General features: G+C 40.1%; 1 pseudogene; it reads right to left on the bottom strand.

The window, feature by feature from the left end:
* Positions 1–7,826: 7,826 nt before the first annotated feature.
* Positions 7,827–12,319, bottom strand: LOC149546478 (L-type lectin-domain containing receptor kinase IX.2-like; annotated as a pseudogene).
* Positions 12,320–14,102: the final 1,783 nt, after the last annotated feature.

The raw sequence follows: 14,102 nt of genomic DNA, 5'->3' as shown, positions 1-14,102 counted from the left end.
TGTATAAAATTAAAATCAAAAGAATATTATGAGAAAGTGTTCTATACAAATAAAATCAATCTTATGAATTAATTTTAAACATATGCATATAGTAAAATTTCAAAAGGTGTGTGTGTGTGTGAGAGAGAGAGGGAGAGGGAGAGGGAGAGGGAGAGGGGGGGGGGGGGAGAGAGAGAGCTAGAGAGAGAGAGAGAAATAATAAGAGGGGTCATGATAGAGGGGGTACGAAGGCATGAGAGACACAAGGTAGACATGAGCATGAGATAGGGGGAAATATGGTGAGAGACATGTGCAACAGATATTGTGAGAGATAAAGATACACAAGTGAAAGATATGGGGTAGATATAGGGGGTAAATAGGGGGAATATATTGTGAGAGGAGGGAGAGGAGAGACTTAAAGAGATTAAGGAGGCAGGGAGGGAGGGAGATGATGTAGAGATAAATGGTAATAAAGGAGAGGATATGGTGAGAAGAGATGGAAATAGGAAAAAGGGAGGAACGTGGGAAGGTATGAGGTAGAAAGAGACAACTTTGTAGGGTAGAGAGATGAGGTGGAGAGAAAGACAATAATTAGGGCATCGAATGGATGGAAATGGGGGGAGAGAGAGAGACAGGATATAGGGTAGGAGACATGAGGTCAACATAAAGAGAGATAAATTGTGTGTGTGTGTGTGTGTGTGTGTGTGTGTGTGTGTGTGTGTGTGTGTGTGTGTGTGTGTGTGTGAGAGAGAGAGAGAGAGAGAGAGAGAGAGAGAGAGAGAGAGAGAGAGAGAGAGGACATATGTGTGAGAGTGACAAAAGAGGATATAGGGTAGGAGACATGAGGTCAACATAAAGAGAGAGAAATTGTGAGAGGTAAAGAGCCATGTGAGTGAAAGGGGGTGAGATATGTGCGGTAGATATAGAGGGTGAAAAGGTTAGGGGGGTGATATTGTGAGAGGAGTGAGGGGAGAGAGTTAAAGAGTGCAATTAGGGAGAAAGAGAGAGGGAGATAAGAGGGAGAGGGTGAAAGACATGATGTAGAGATAAATAGTAATTAGGGGACAAAATGTTAAGAGGGTGTGGGAAAAAAGAGAAAGATAAAAGAGGGGAAGAGATGAGGTAGAAAGAGACAACATGGTGGGCGAGAGATGAGTCAGAGAGAAAGATAGTAATTGGGGAATCACATGGATGTATTTGGGTATGGGGGAAGGGAGGGAGGAAGAGAGAGGGGGGGGGGGGGGGGAGAGAGGGTAACACTTGGTGAGAGGAGCGAGATGATTGGTGAGAGGAGAGAGATGATAGAGTGGAAGAGAGTAATTAGTGATTAGGGGGAAGAGATAAAGAGAGAGAAGACAAAGAGGGTTTGAGACAAAGGCTATATATACGGTAGTTAGGGAGAGGATATAGTGAGAGTAGGATGGATATCAGAGAAAAGGAGAATGATAGAGATGAGGTAGAGAGAAAGAAAATGAAACATAAAGATACATGAGACAGGGCAAGTAGGTGATAACAACTCAAGGGGACATGAGAGAGAGAGAGGGGATATACCATAGGAGACATGAGGTCAATGTAGAGAGAGATTGTGAAAGATAATGACACATGTGAACAAGAGATATTGTGAGACATGAGGTAGATATAGATGGTAGATAGGGAGCCAAGATAGTGAGTGTGTGTGTGTGTGTGAGAGAGAGAGAGAGAGAGAGAGAGAGTGAAATAACCCTGACAGGTTATTGCTTACTCCAGCACCAAAATAAAAAAACTCTTTATACTTCAGAATAAACTTATTACTTCAGGATTCCGACATTTTGTCAAGCAGTTTGCAGCCAAACTTAGATACCATTGAGTGAACCTTACTAATAAGACACTAAAGTAACAATACTAGAGAGTAGTTACTCATCAAATACATGAGACAAAGCTAACCCTTATGAATGACGAATTTGCAAGAGATATAGCACCCTTGTTTTTTAACAATCAAATTGAAGAATAACAAAGTCTAAAAGAATTACAACTGAGCAATGAAGAACCTGGTAATCGGATAACAGGATTTGATTCAGAGTCATCACCCAATGGTCCACTAGCTCGAGACCAGACTGTCCCCTTACTTATGTCGTTACTAGTTCTTATGGTCAACATTCCGCGTCCTCCATGTTTATGGTGATCCGACGGCTAATGGTGAGAGAATCCTGGTCGGGTTTCGATCTGAAACCATTCTCCAAAATGGTGATTGTCAAGTGCGTCCAATGGAGATGCCAAACCGGCGGATTGCAAAGGATTAATGTTGGACCAAATATCTCCCTGCTCAATGCGAAACTGGTCCGGTATCGGGTAGCCCAGCGGTACTGAATCAATCTCCTTTGGGTGCTGCTGTTATGTGTTGCCTGCGTGTCACTTGCAGTAAAGATGGAAGAATATTTTCCGCCACTTACTGATTTACAGGTAAAATGAACGACTTCCAATTTGGCAAAAGCTGAGCAGTTCAGTTAGAAAATTTATGGTGAGAGCTCAAGACTTTATATATTGCAAATAATGTGTAGGTCGGAGGCGCGGAGTCTGGTTCCGAAGCTGGATCGCTATACTCAATGGAATTCTGACAGCATTATATTGGAAATTACGCTCCATTACACCGTTTATCTTCATTCATTACCTCTTGTACCGACTCAAAGGCACCACTGCAGTGCCTCAAGATTTGATATCTCCAACAACTGCCTTCATTATGAGTACTACTAGAGGTAAACAGAATTACTGTTCAGTTACAATAGAGAAATAGAAAAGAATATTGCTTGGTCATAATATAGAATATCTGCAATGAAATTCCTCAGATCGGGCCCTAGAGCTGATAAAATCTGGCCACGCTAAACCCTTCCATCCGACTCCTTGAGCTGATGCATTCCACGAAACATATACTTCAAACTGCTTCTACAATTTCCACAAATGATTCCGAGACTCTGCGGCTACTAATTGGCCTCGGTTCCCCTTCTGCGGCAAACCTGGTTCTCTTCCTTCATGCAATTTTTTAATTGCTAATGGTCTCTATTAAACTGAATCCTTAAATCTGATGTCAAACAATATCCTGCAATAATTTGTGAAATATCGACTAACCCTATCCTTGTTGATCCTTAAATGAATAGTGATGCATAAACCCTAAAGTTGGCCTTAAGCCACAAATGATCGCTCCGATGAAATGACTAAGTGTCACCTCCAATCTGCAATAATTCGGATGATATTTCACACCCTCAAAATTGCGAACCAATTGAGAGTTATCGTTCTCAATGGCCAACTGTGACAATTGCGAAAATCCTAGGTTCCACAATGCACCCGTGATTGAATCACAATCTGAAAAAATCAAAGAGAGATAATCAACTGCCTGATTCGAATGGAGCCCCGGGGTGCCTATTTATTCTTTTCCCTCCATCCTCTCCAGAGACTTCTAGAACTTTTTTGATCTTATCCCTCAAGTGACTTTATTAAATACTCCAAGTAACTTTATTAAATATAAAGTTATCTTTTAATAACTATTTATTTAATTAAAATAACTAATTAGTCGTCCTTGGACAACCATTAATTAAATTAATTAAATTGAACTGTCACCAAAAATTGGGGACATGACAGTCCGCCCTTCCTGAAATTGCTTGTCCCCAAGCAATGGCTGAACCATGACCCAATCAGTCTGCCTGGATCCCAAATGTAAATCTGTGTATCATCCCAATCCGCATCATACTCCCGTGGAGAAATCATCAATACCAGTAACTGAGAAACTGTACTCAACATCCAAACAACTGACACTTCTGATGAGATCATCTGAAAACCAACTGTAGATGTCAGTAGAAGAAACCATTCTGCGGAACTCAAGCCAACTGAAACATCAACTCTATCAAAAATCAAGCCCCCGTCAGAATGACACTTGCACCCAACTGCACTGTAGATATGACAACAACTATATGTACCTGAATCATTGCCATCAAATCCAATCTCTGAAAAACTACTCCAGGTGTGTCGATCCTGCAGGCCGAGTAACTTGCTACTACCAGTTTTATTTTCAAAAGATGGTGCCAATCTATCCCCAAATGGATGATAAGAAACTGGAGCCAATCTATATCTGCGTGAAATAAAATCTTTTATCTCTGTGTCAAAAGAACAATGATGAGCGTACCCTACCGTATAATGCCAGTAAGAACCTCCAAACTCTGCTGCTGGCTCATCTTCACTGAACTGGGAATCAACAGATGGCTCCATTTTCTGACTCCAAGTGACTGTAGGCTGGATAGGATCCCGTGCATTCTGTTCAACAAACCCCTCCTCGAGATCCCTGTGAGGTAGCATAGTAGAAAGGGCCCCTATAATCTTCTCAACCAATCCGTGAATAACACTAGTATCTCGGACGAGAACACCTTCTGTCACTTTATGCGAGTCCAACTGAACACATGCACTATCCAACAAATACTTCATGAACGGTTCAGTGCAGTAAAAATTATATGAGGAAACATTAACATACTCTCCTTTACACCACAACTGGTCCTCCTGTAAGGGTGGCATACTCAACTGTGCCACACTATCAACTATCTGAGAAGAATCAATCTGGAAACTTGACTCTACTGGTATCCCAAACTCATTAGGACCAGCTACTACCAAATCCTGAATATGTGTGTCAGCCTCAACAATATGCTCCTTAGTAGTAACTGCGGAAGTGTACTTACCATCATCCACCTCAGTAGTCAAATGAACTGGGTCTGGGGCTGGTTTTGACCGCAAATGCTCCAACTCCACGGTCACCTCCTTCAACTGAAACTGCGACTTCTGTAGATCTCGCTGTGTGTCCTCTAATGCCTCAGTAGTTGCTAGGAGCTCTTGGGAAATCTCACTCACCTCCTCTTCACGATCCAAGAGTGCCTCATAGGCTGTACTCCCCCACTCAACCAAGTGATCACAGTCGGCTACCAATCGTAAATAATCCTGCTTCAAAATCCGGACAGCTTCACGCAAGGCATGAATCTCTGCCAAAGAAAAGTAACCACCGCTGGACTCATCTGTCATGGAAGTACCCCAACCAGTAACCGCCAACAACTGATGAGCAGTATCAAAATGCTCACAAGCGATAGCAATGTCTCGCTCACTAACTTTCAATTGGCTAATCACATGATGGTTCTGGCTATACCGTCTTCTATAAATTCCCTTTGACACATTGTCTAAAGGAGTATCTTCAAAGATACTGGTCTCTGAATTATTACCATCCATATTTTGCGAATCAACTCCAAAATTCATATCAACATCCAGAGTGTCAAAATCTGTAGTTCTGCTGTCAAGCTCTTCTGTACCTAAAGAAACTGTCAAGGAAGCTGAATCTTCAAAATTGTTTACTTCATTCTCTCGGATGTCATCAAGGTCAAAACGATCCTGGGACTCATCTGTACATGCTTCCAAATATGAAAACCCTTCAACACCTTTCAGCAAGGATGGTCGACTGGAAATATGAACCAAACCCAACAACGGTGCATAAAAACTAATACCAACATCGGTCAGGCTGCTGGCATGAAGAAAGACAACACCGGGTGTTCTGCTAATCCAGTCCATGATAGTATTTAAACAATCATTGCTACCATTAAGTGTTCTCCAGTCAATTGAATCCCAGACGTTGCTAAAACATTCTTGAGTCCATATCCGTAAACAAGGAATAGCTGGTAACTCAAGCAAACTACTTACCTGAGTAATGTGACCAATACCAATTAACTTCACATACCTGTCTGCCATTGTCCTTGTATCCTGGATGTGAATGCAAGATGAACTCGTAACATTATCAGCTACCATATATGATCCGTCTGCTGCAGGGAGCTGAATGTCAGGCATGTAAGATGAAACTAAGCCCAGCTCCATGCCATGCTTATTTCCATGTCTCTCCCAGTCCTGTAATGCCAAAGTTGCTCGAATGTCCTCAAGCTCGCAAGAAAACTTGACAACTTCCTCCTCCTTCCTCCTCAAGGCATCTGAATAATCTTTGGTAAGGCTTAGAAGATGATCACGGTCTGATAGAAGATGCAAATAGCTCAGCTTCGTCGTCCCCATTCCTTCACCAATTGCATGTAAGTCATAGCAGGAAGAATTTGCCTGAACTCCCTTATGTCTTCCTTGTAACTGAATCATCTGGATGTGCTCTTCTAACATCTCCCGCATCCTGTCATGATGAGATAAAGAAGCCATAATACTATCTTTGCTCACCTTCAGCTGGTTGGACCAATCATGTGAAGTACCACCAATTTCATCCTCATGTGACGAAGCATCTAACTGAGCCTGGTACTCTCTGTCAGCAAAATCATAAATGCTCGATGTCTGCTCATTTTCACCAGGTATCTCATCACCATGCACAATGACATCTTCATCATCATCTGAACTCACCTTACTGTAATCATTGCTTGTCGGAACCAAACTACCTTGAGTATCTGAGACATCACCCTTGGAAAGCTCGTATTCAACTGTCTCAACTTGAGTGTCAGGTTGACAGTTACTATCCATCAGCGTAATGTCCTTCACCGCTTCTTCCTGTGATCGAACTGAAGCCTCTAACTGGTTGCACACTTGTTTCTCGAACTCCTCATTAAGGTTCCTAGTAGCATCTCTCATTGTATCAGTCAACGCTTTGTGAGAAGATTTGCCAAATTGAAATCCAGTTGACTTATTCACCTTAGCCGGGACGGACAGCCTGTCAAGCATATGGTGGTGCTTAACCAACAGTTCAGACATGTTATGTTTGATTTTTCTGAGCTCATCCTGAATACCTGAATAGTCCTCCTTTCCACATTTCTGACTCTGAATACTCTGTCTATTACTTGTCCGAGATTGTGTCCTTGGAGACTTTGTGCTGTACCTGTCCATCTTGGTTGAAGTAGAGTGCTGATCACTCATGTAAGTTGGTTCTCACCCCACAGGATGGCAAGAAAACCGCTCTGATACCACTGAAATAACCCTGACAGGTTATTGCTTACTCCAGCACCAAAATAAAAAAACTCTTTATACTTTAGAATAAACTTATTACTTCAGAATTCCGACATTTTGTCAAGCAGTTTGCAGCCAAACTTAGATACCATTGAGTGAACCTTACTAATAAGACACTAAAGTAACAATACTAGAGAGTAGTTACTCATCAAATACATGAGACAAAGCTAACCCTTATGAATGACGAATTTGCAAGAGATATAGCACCCTTGTTTTTTAACAATCAAATTGAAGAATAACAAAGTCTAAAAGAATTACAACTGAGCAATGAAGAACCTGGTAATCGGATAACAGGATTTGATTCAGAGTCATCACCCAATGGTCCACTAGCTTGAGACCAGACTGTCCCCTTACTTATGTCGTTACTGGTTCTTATGGTCAACATTCCGCGTCCTCCATGTTTATGGTGATCCGACGGCTAATGGTGAGAGAATCCTGGTCGGGTTTCGATCTAAAACCGTTCTCCAAAATGGTGATTGTCAAGTGCGTCCAATGGAGATGCCAAACTGGCGGATTGCAAAGGATTAATGTTGGACCAAATATCTCCCTGCTCAATGCGAAACTGGTCCGGTATCGGGTGGCCCAGCGGTACTGAATCAATCTCCTTTGGGTGCCGCTATTATGTGTTGCCTGCGTGTCACTTGCAGTAAAGATGGAAGAAGATTTTCCGCCACTTACTGATTTACAGGTAAAATGAACGACTTCCAATTTGGCAAAAGCTGAGCAGTTCAGTTAGAAAATTTATGGTGAGAGCTCAAGACTTTATATATTGCAAATAATGTGCAGGTCAGAGGCGCGGAGTCTGGTTCCGAAGCTGGATCGCTATACTCAATGGAATTCTGACAGCATTATATTGGAAATTACGCTCCATTACACCGTTTATCTTCATTCATTACCTCTTGTACTGACTCAAAGGCACCACTGCAGTGCCTCAAGACTTGATATCTCCAACAACTGCCTTCATTATGAGTACTACTAGAGGTAAACAGAAATACTGTTCAGTTACAATAGAGAAATAGAAAAGAATATTGCTCGGTCATAATATAGAATATCTGCAATGAAATTCCTCAGATCGGGCCCTAGAGCTGATAAAATCTGGCCACGCTAAACCCTTCCATCCGACTCCCTGAGCTGATGCATTCCATGAAACATATACTTCAAATTGCTTCTACAATTTCCACAAATGATTCCGAGACTCTGCGGCTACTAATTGGCCTCGGTTCCCCTTCTGCGGCAAACCTGGTTCTCTTCCTTCATGCAATATTTTAATTGCTAACGGTCTCTATTAAACTGAATCCTTAAATCTGATGTCAAACAATATCCTGCAATAATTTGTGAAATATCGACTAACCCTATCCTTGTTGATCCTTAAATGAATAGTGATGCATAAACCCTAAAGTTGGCCTTAAGCCACAAATGATCGCTCCGATGAAATGACTAAGTGTCACCTCCAATCTGCAATAATTTGGATGATATTTCACACCCTCAAAATTGCGAACCAATTGAGAGTTATCGTTCTCAATGGCCAACTGTGACAATTGCGAAAATCCTAGGTTCCACAATTCACCCGTGATTGAATCACAATCTGAAAAAATCAAAGAGAGATAATCAACTGCCTGATTCGAATGGAGCCCCGGGGTGCCTATTTATTCTTTTCCCTCCATCCTCTCCAGAGACTTCTAGAACTTTTTTGATCTTATCCCTCAAGTGACTTTATTAAATACTCCAAGTAACTTTATTAAATATAAAGTTATCTTTTAATAACTATTTATTTAATTAAAATAACTAATTAGTCGTCCTTGGACAACCATTAATTAAATTAATTAAATTGAACTGTCACCAAAAATTGGGGACATGACAGAGAGAGAGAGAGAGAGAGAGAGAGAGAGAGAGAGAGAGAGAGAGAGAGAGAGAGAGAGAGAGACTTTATAATAGAGTAATTAGTTCATGTGAGATATATGAGGGAGAAAGAGAGAGAAGAGGGCCCATAGGGTGAGACATGAGCTAGGGATATATGGTAATAAGAGAGAGGGAATGAGAAAGGGAATGGGGGATAGATGGGATAAATATAATAATTAGGGCATAGGATAGATGAAGATGGTAATGAACGAAGGAAGAGAGGATAATAGTGATAAGTTGGGGAGGGGGAGTGGGGGAGGGTGGGGTTAAATAGGAGAAGATATGTTGAGAGAAGTGTGGGGAGAGAGGGAAAGAGAGTAATTATGGGGGGCGATATATGTATGTATATGTTTGGGAAAGAGAGATGTGTGAGAGAAAGAGAGTAAGAGACATGATGTAAAGATATATGAAGTATTTAAGGGAAAGAAATGGCAAGAGGGGAAGGGAGATGGAAGAAAGGTAGAAGGGGGAGTGGGGAGAGATAGAGGTAAATATAGAAAGAGGATAATTTATGCCCAAAGAGAGAGAGAGAGAGAGAGAGAGAGAGAGAGAGAGAGAGAGAGAGAGAGAGAGAGAGAGAGAGATTAAATAATAAAGTTTGAACTCTAATAAAATAATGAAATTAAACTAGATTTTAAAAATTTGAACAAAATGGTAGATATTATAACAAATTCTAAAATAAGATTAAAATTTATAAATTTGGGAAAAAATTAAATTAATGAAGATAAATGTATAAAATTAAACTTAAAAGAATGTTACAAGAAAGTGTTCTATGCAAATAAAATCAATCTTAAAAATTCATTTTAAACATATGCATATAGTTGAATTTCAAAAGGTGTGTGTGTGTGTGAGAGAGAGAGAGAGATGAAACAAAGAGAGAAGATAGTAATAATAAGAGACACAAGGTAGACATGAGAGTGAGATAGGGGGAAATATGGTGAGAGACATATGCAAGAGATATTTTGAGAGATAAAGTTACATGAGTGAAAGATATGGGGTAGATATAGTGGGTAAATAGGGGGAATAGATTGTGAGTGGATATGGTAAGTAGAGGTGGAAATAGGAGAAAGGGAGGAACGTGGGAAGGTATGAGGTAGAAAGAGGGAAAGAGAGAGAGAGGGGGGGAAGGGGAGAGGGGGGCGGGGGGGTGGGGGGTGTTGGTGGGGGGGGGGAAGGGGTGGTAGGCGTGAGGGAGACATAGTGTACAAAGGATGAGAGATAAATAAACATGAGAGAGTTGTTAAGACTTTAATTTAATGATTAATAGACAAACTATTTATTATAAAAGTTGAAGCCTTAATAACTCTCTAACTCTTGATTTCCTTAAAAGGTACCACTGTAACCTTTGCTCTATTGCAAATAATAATCTAGCTTTAAGGGTAAAACTTATGTTAACACTAATGAAAATGAAAATGAAAATTATAATTTCAATGCTAAGTTTAATTCTAATTACTTTAATAAAGATATACATTTTGATCCTATTAATTATTATTTATGCGGTGATTTTTTTTAAATATTTCAAAGGGAATCTATTGCATTAAGCATATTTTTGAAGTGAACATATAAAATCTATGATGTATCATAAAATATAATATATTTAATAATTATTATTTATTTTTATAGATTAATAACAATAATGTCTTTCATTCTTCCATTGAGAGTGCTACAAACTTATATATTATATATATAAAATAATCTCAGAGATATCCTTCTTGAAGCACCTATTTTCATAAATTGCCCTTGTGCAATAGGTGCCCGAAGAAAGATATCTCTCAATTTATTTTATATATAAAAAATATATAAACATACTTAAACGTTTACAATTTACAACAAAAACAATATAAACATTGTAATAATAAAAAGGAGGGATGTAAAAAACACCTATACGATGTACATGTCAAAACGATGGACAAGCATCCGCACCGTAGCCGGTGCCATGTCCCTTCCAGCTTGCTGGTCTGAAACCTATGATCATGCTTCCCAAGGCGAGCCAATCCAAAATCACCCAATTTCGCATTGAATTCAGAATCGAGCAGGACATTGCTGGATTTGATGTCTTGTGCACTACACATTCATCCCATGACTCGTGCAGATAAAGAAGTGCACTGGCTATGTCAATGGCGATTCTATATCTGCGGCTCCACTCTAGTTCCACGCTCCTTTCGCCAAAGAGGAAATTGTCAAGACTCCCATTAGGCATGTACTCATACACCAGCAGCAGCTGGCCCCTCTCATGGCAACAACCCAACAGCTGTACCAAATTTCTATGTCTCAGACGGGTGATTGTGCTTATTTCGGCAAGGTACTCCTTTTTCCCCTGTTTTGATATGCGCTTCACTGCAGCTATTTCATCCGATTGTACTAAAGTGGCCTTGTACACATCCCCAAATCCTCCTCGCCCAAGCCTCTTTTCCTCACTGAAATCACTGGTGCCCGCACTGAGCTCAGAGTATGTAAATTTCCGCGGTACATATTCCAGTGCTATATCCATATCTAGCTGCTCTTCCTCTCCGATGCCCTGCTTTTTCCCCCTCATTCGCCAAATGACGAGGAACATCAAAATCGGCAAAGCCAAAACGGCAGAGCCCACTGCTATACCTACTTTCCACAAACCTTTACTCTTCTTGGATGGTTTTATCTCAGTTGAACCAGAGATAACACTAGAAAGTTAGCCGTGAAGTTCCAAGAAAGTAGTCGATGAATCTCGCTTGAGGTAACGGGCCGCAGCTGAAAACCCCACCACAACATCTGAAGGAAGATATCTTGTCAAATTTATGTTATATGGCAATTGCCCTGCTATTTTGCCCTCTGATCGAGCAGACACACTCAACATATTTTCTTCGCCGCGGTAATCTATCCTAGCGTCCCATATCTTTGCATTAGTCAATCTCTGATCCAGACGAACAGAGGCTTCAGACGCAATGTTATTCACATCAATTCCAATGTGATTGTCATCTGAATCCCAGTCAGTTTTATATGTGTCGAATTCAACAGCCATACGTTGGTTGGAAAGATGACCATTTTGCTCGGGACTAAAGAGACCGAGGTATCCGGCATCTGCTCTGTACGGGACGTGAAAACCAGATGTAAGAGACGCTATGAAGAAAGCAAATCCATCGCCACCGATATCAGATCGGTTATTTTCGTTGTCATGGGTCCAGTTGATTTTGAATTGAAAATGCGTAGTGAAGCTGGAATTAGTAACAAGCGGAATAGGGGTATTGCATACTACTCTGCCTGCACTTCCGCCGTTTAGACCCTTTTTGCTGTCTGTAAGTTGGAACACATTTCCACCCACAAAGACGGCATCGCCATCCAGCTGAACATGGTTTGCGCCATTTAGCTCGAAGCTTATGGACGACACATTCTCTGCATCTGCAACTGAGATCTGTAATATAAGACACTGCGATGCTATACATATAGCAACTAGTATTTTCGACATACCCAGAACCATTAAGATACAGTTTCGATCTAGAAATTTTGTTAGAAATGGATTGTGCTTCTACAAGAAGATGAAACTGTATTTCCTTATGACTGCCTAGGACACTGCCACTATTATCAAATGGAGAGGATTTAAACTGTTAAGAAAGACACTCCAAAGATACAGCCAAAGGTGCATTCAAAGATTGACCGGTCTTGAAAAAAATGAATGCAGCAACTAATAGATATTGGGTGGATTAAGGTACAGTGGGTAGAAATTCAGAATTTTCTTGACTAAGATCAAAGATGCATTCTGAAATTCAAGAACTGCTTCCCTTATAATAAGGAAACTTTAGGCATCTCTAAAACACTGATCCTTCCTCAACGATAACAGCACAAATTGTGACTATCAAGGGAAAAACTTTCTTTGTTGGTGTAGAACAATTGTCAACAATTTTTTATTTAGGAATATATTTGTAAAAGTGGACGGAACAGATTTAGAAATAAGTATGCAAATATAACATGCAAGATATAAAGATTTATCAAACTAGGCTATAGTACATCAGTCAAAAGTCATGAACAGTCTATGGGCCTTGCACTCAGCAAGACTTGATCTCTGGTGGGTTCTTTGTGAGCCATTCAACTTCACCAATAGACCAAGGGCCGGGATCGTGCCCCAGGCGAATTTGGCAGCATGGATGCTCCTCAGTCCTTGGCTCTTAGCCGAAGAGGTGTTCAGTATTCAGGTACGTGTGGGCCCGTATTGGGTACTTAAAAGTTAATGGTGGCCTTCGCTGGTTGGTAGCTTGCAGGCTTCGTGCCTCGCTGGGCTGCCTCGCAGGTCTGAACCCTCCATAAAAAAAAAAAAGAGTCATGAATAGAAAATGGCTATGGTCAGGAGTGGGCGGAAATTCTAGATGGTCGGCAATGAAGAAATTAAAAGCTATCAAATTTACTGTAAAAATTTATGGCTACAACCACAATTTCATAGGAGAGTCTCAGCGTTTAATGTCTGTACATTTATTTAAGAGCTGGACCTGTTTCTTTTAAAGGAAAGGTTACGAACGTATTCGTAGCAAGTCGAGGGCAATTTAGAGGAGCCACACTGTAACATTTTATTTCACCTATCATATAAAAGGACAGATTCCGAATCCTAACTAATAATGTTACATTCTAAAATTTTGACCCTAAAGTTATGTTTTTTCTTCCTCTATATCTGAAAAGACTATATGTGACAGTTGTTTCATATGAAATTGGTTGATATCATATGAATTGTACATTATTATCTACAATGTACAATCATTTATTGATCATAGTAGTTAGATATGAAATTCGTTGATATCAATTACTATGTACAATGTACAATCATTTATTGATGATAGTAGTTAGTTGTTACTTGTCATATGTTGATGAAGGTAGTTAAACGTTACTTCTCATACATTGATGATGGTAATTAGCAGTTGCTTATTTATGAATAACGGTAATTAACTAATTTCTTTTCTACTATCTATATTATATGTTGATATAGATTTATCATGAGAACTTGTTATTATTGTAGAAAATATTGCACGAGTGGTTGCAGAGCAGTGAAGAAGCATTGTTTAATGAGATTTACGGAATGGAGTACTACCTTAGTCCATTTATCCAATTGATATGTATGACCTCCAACTACCTTGGTAAGAACCTAGCGTCTGCATAACAGGGTACATATATTGGACACATATGAGCTATTGGACAATCAATAAAACATTAAACATTTTAACATAATCAAAATACATATCTTTAATGGTTTATGTTGACATTCTTATCACTTTATT

This window comes from Cupressus sempervirens, chromosome 7 (assembly GCF_028749045.1).
Source record: "Cupressus sempervirens isolate cs-2001-9-10 chromosome 7, ASM2874904v1, whole genome shotgun sequence".
In the NCBI taxonomy this organism is placed as follows: Eukaryota; Viridiplantae; Streptophyta; class Pinopsida; order Cupressales; family Cupressaceae; genus Cupressus; species Cupressus sempervirens.
This window is presented reverse-complemented; position numbering and strand designations above follow the sequence as displayed.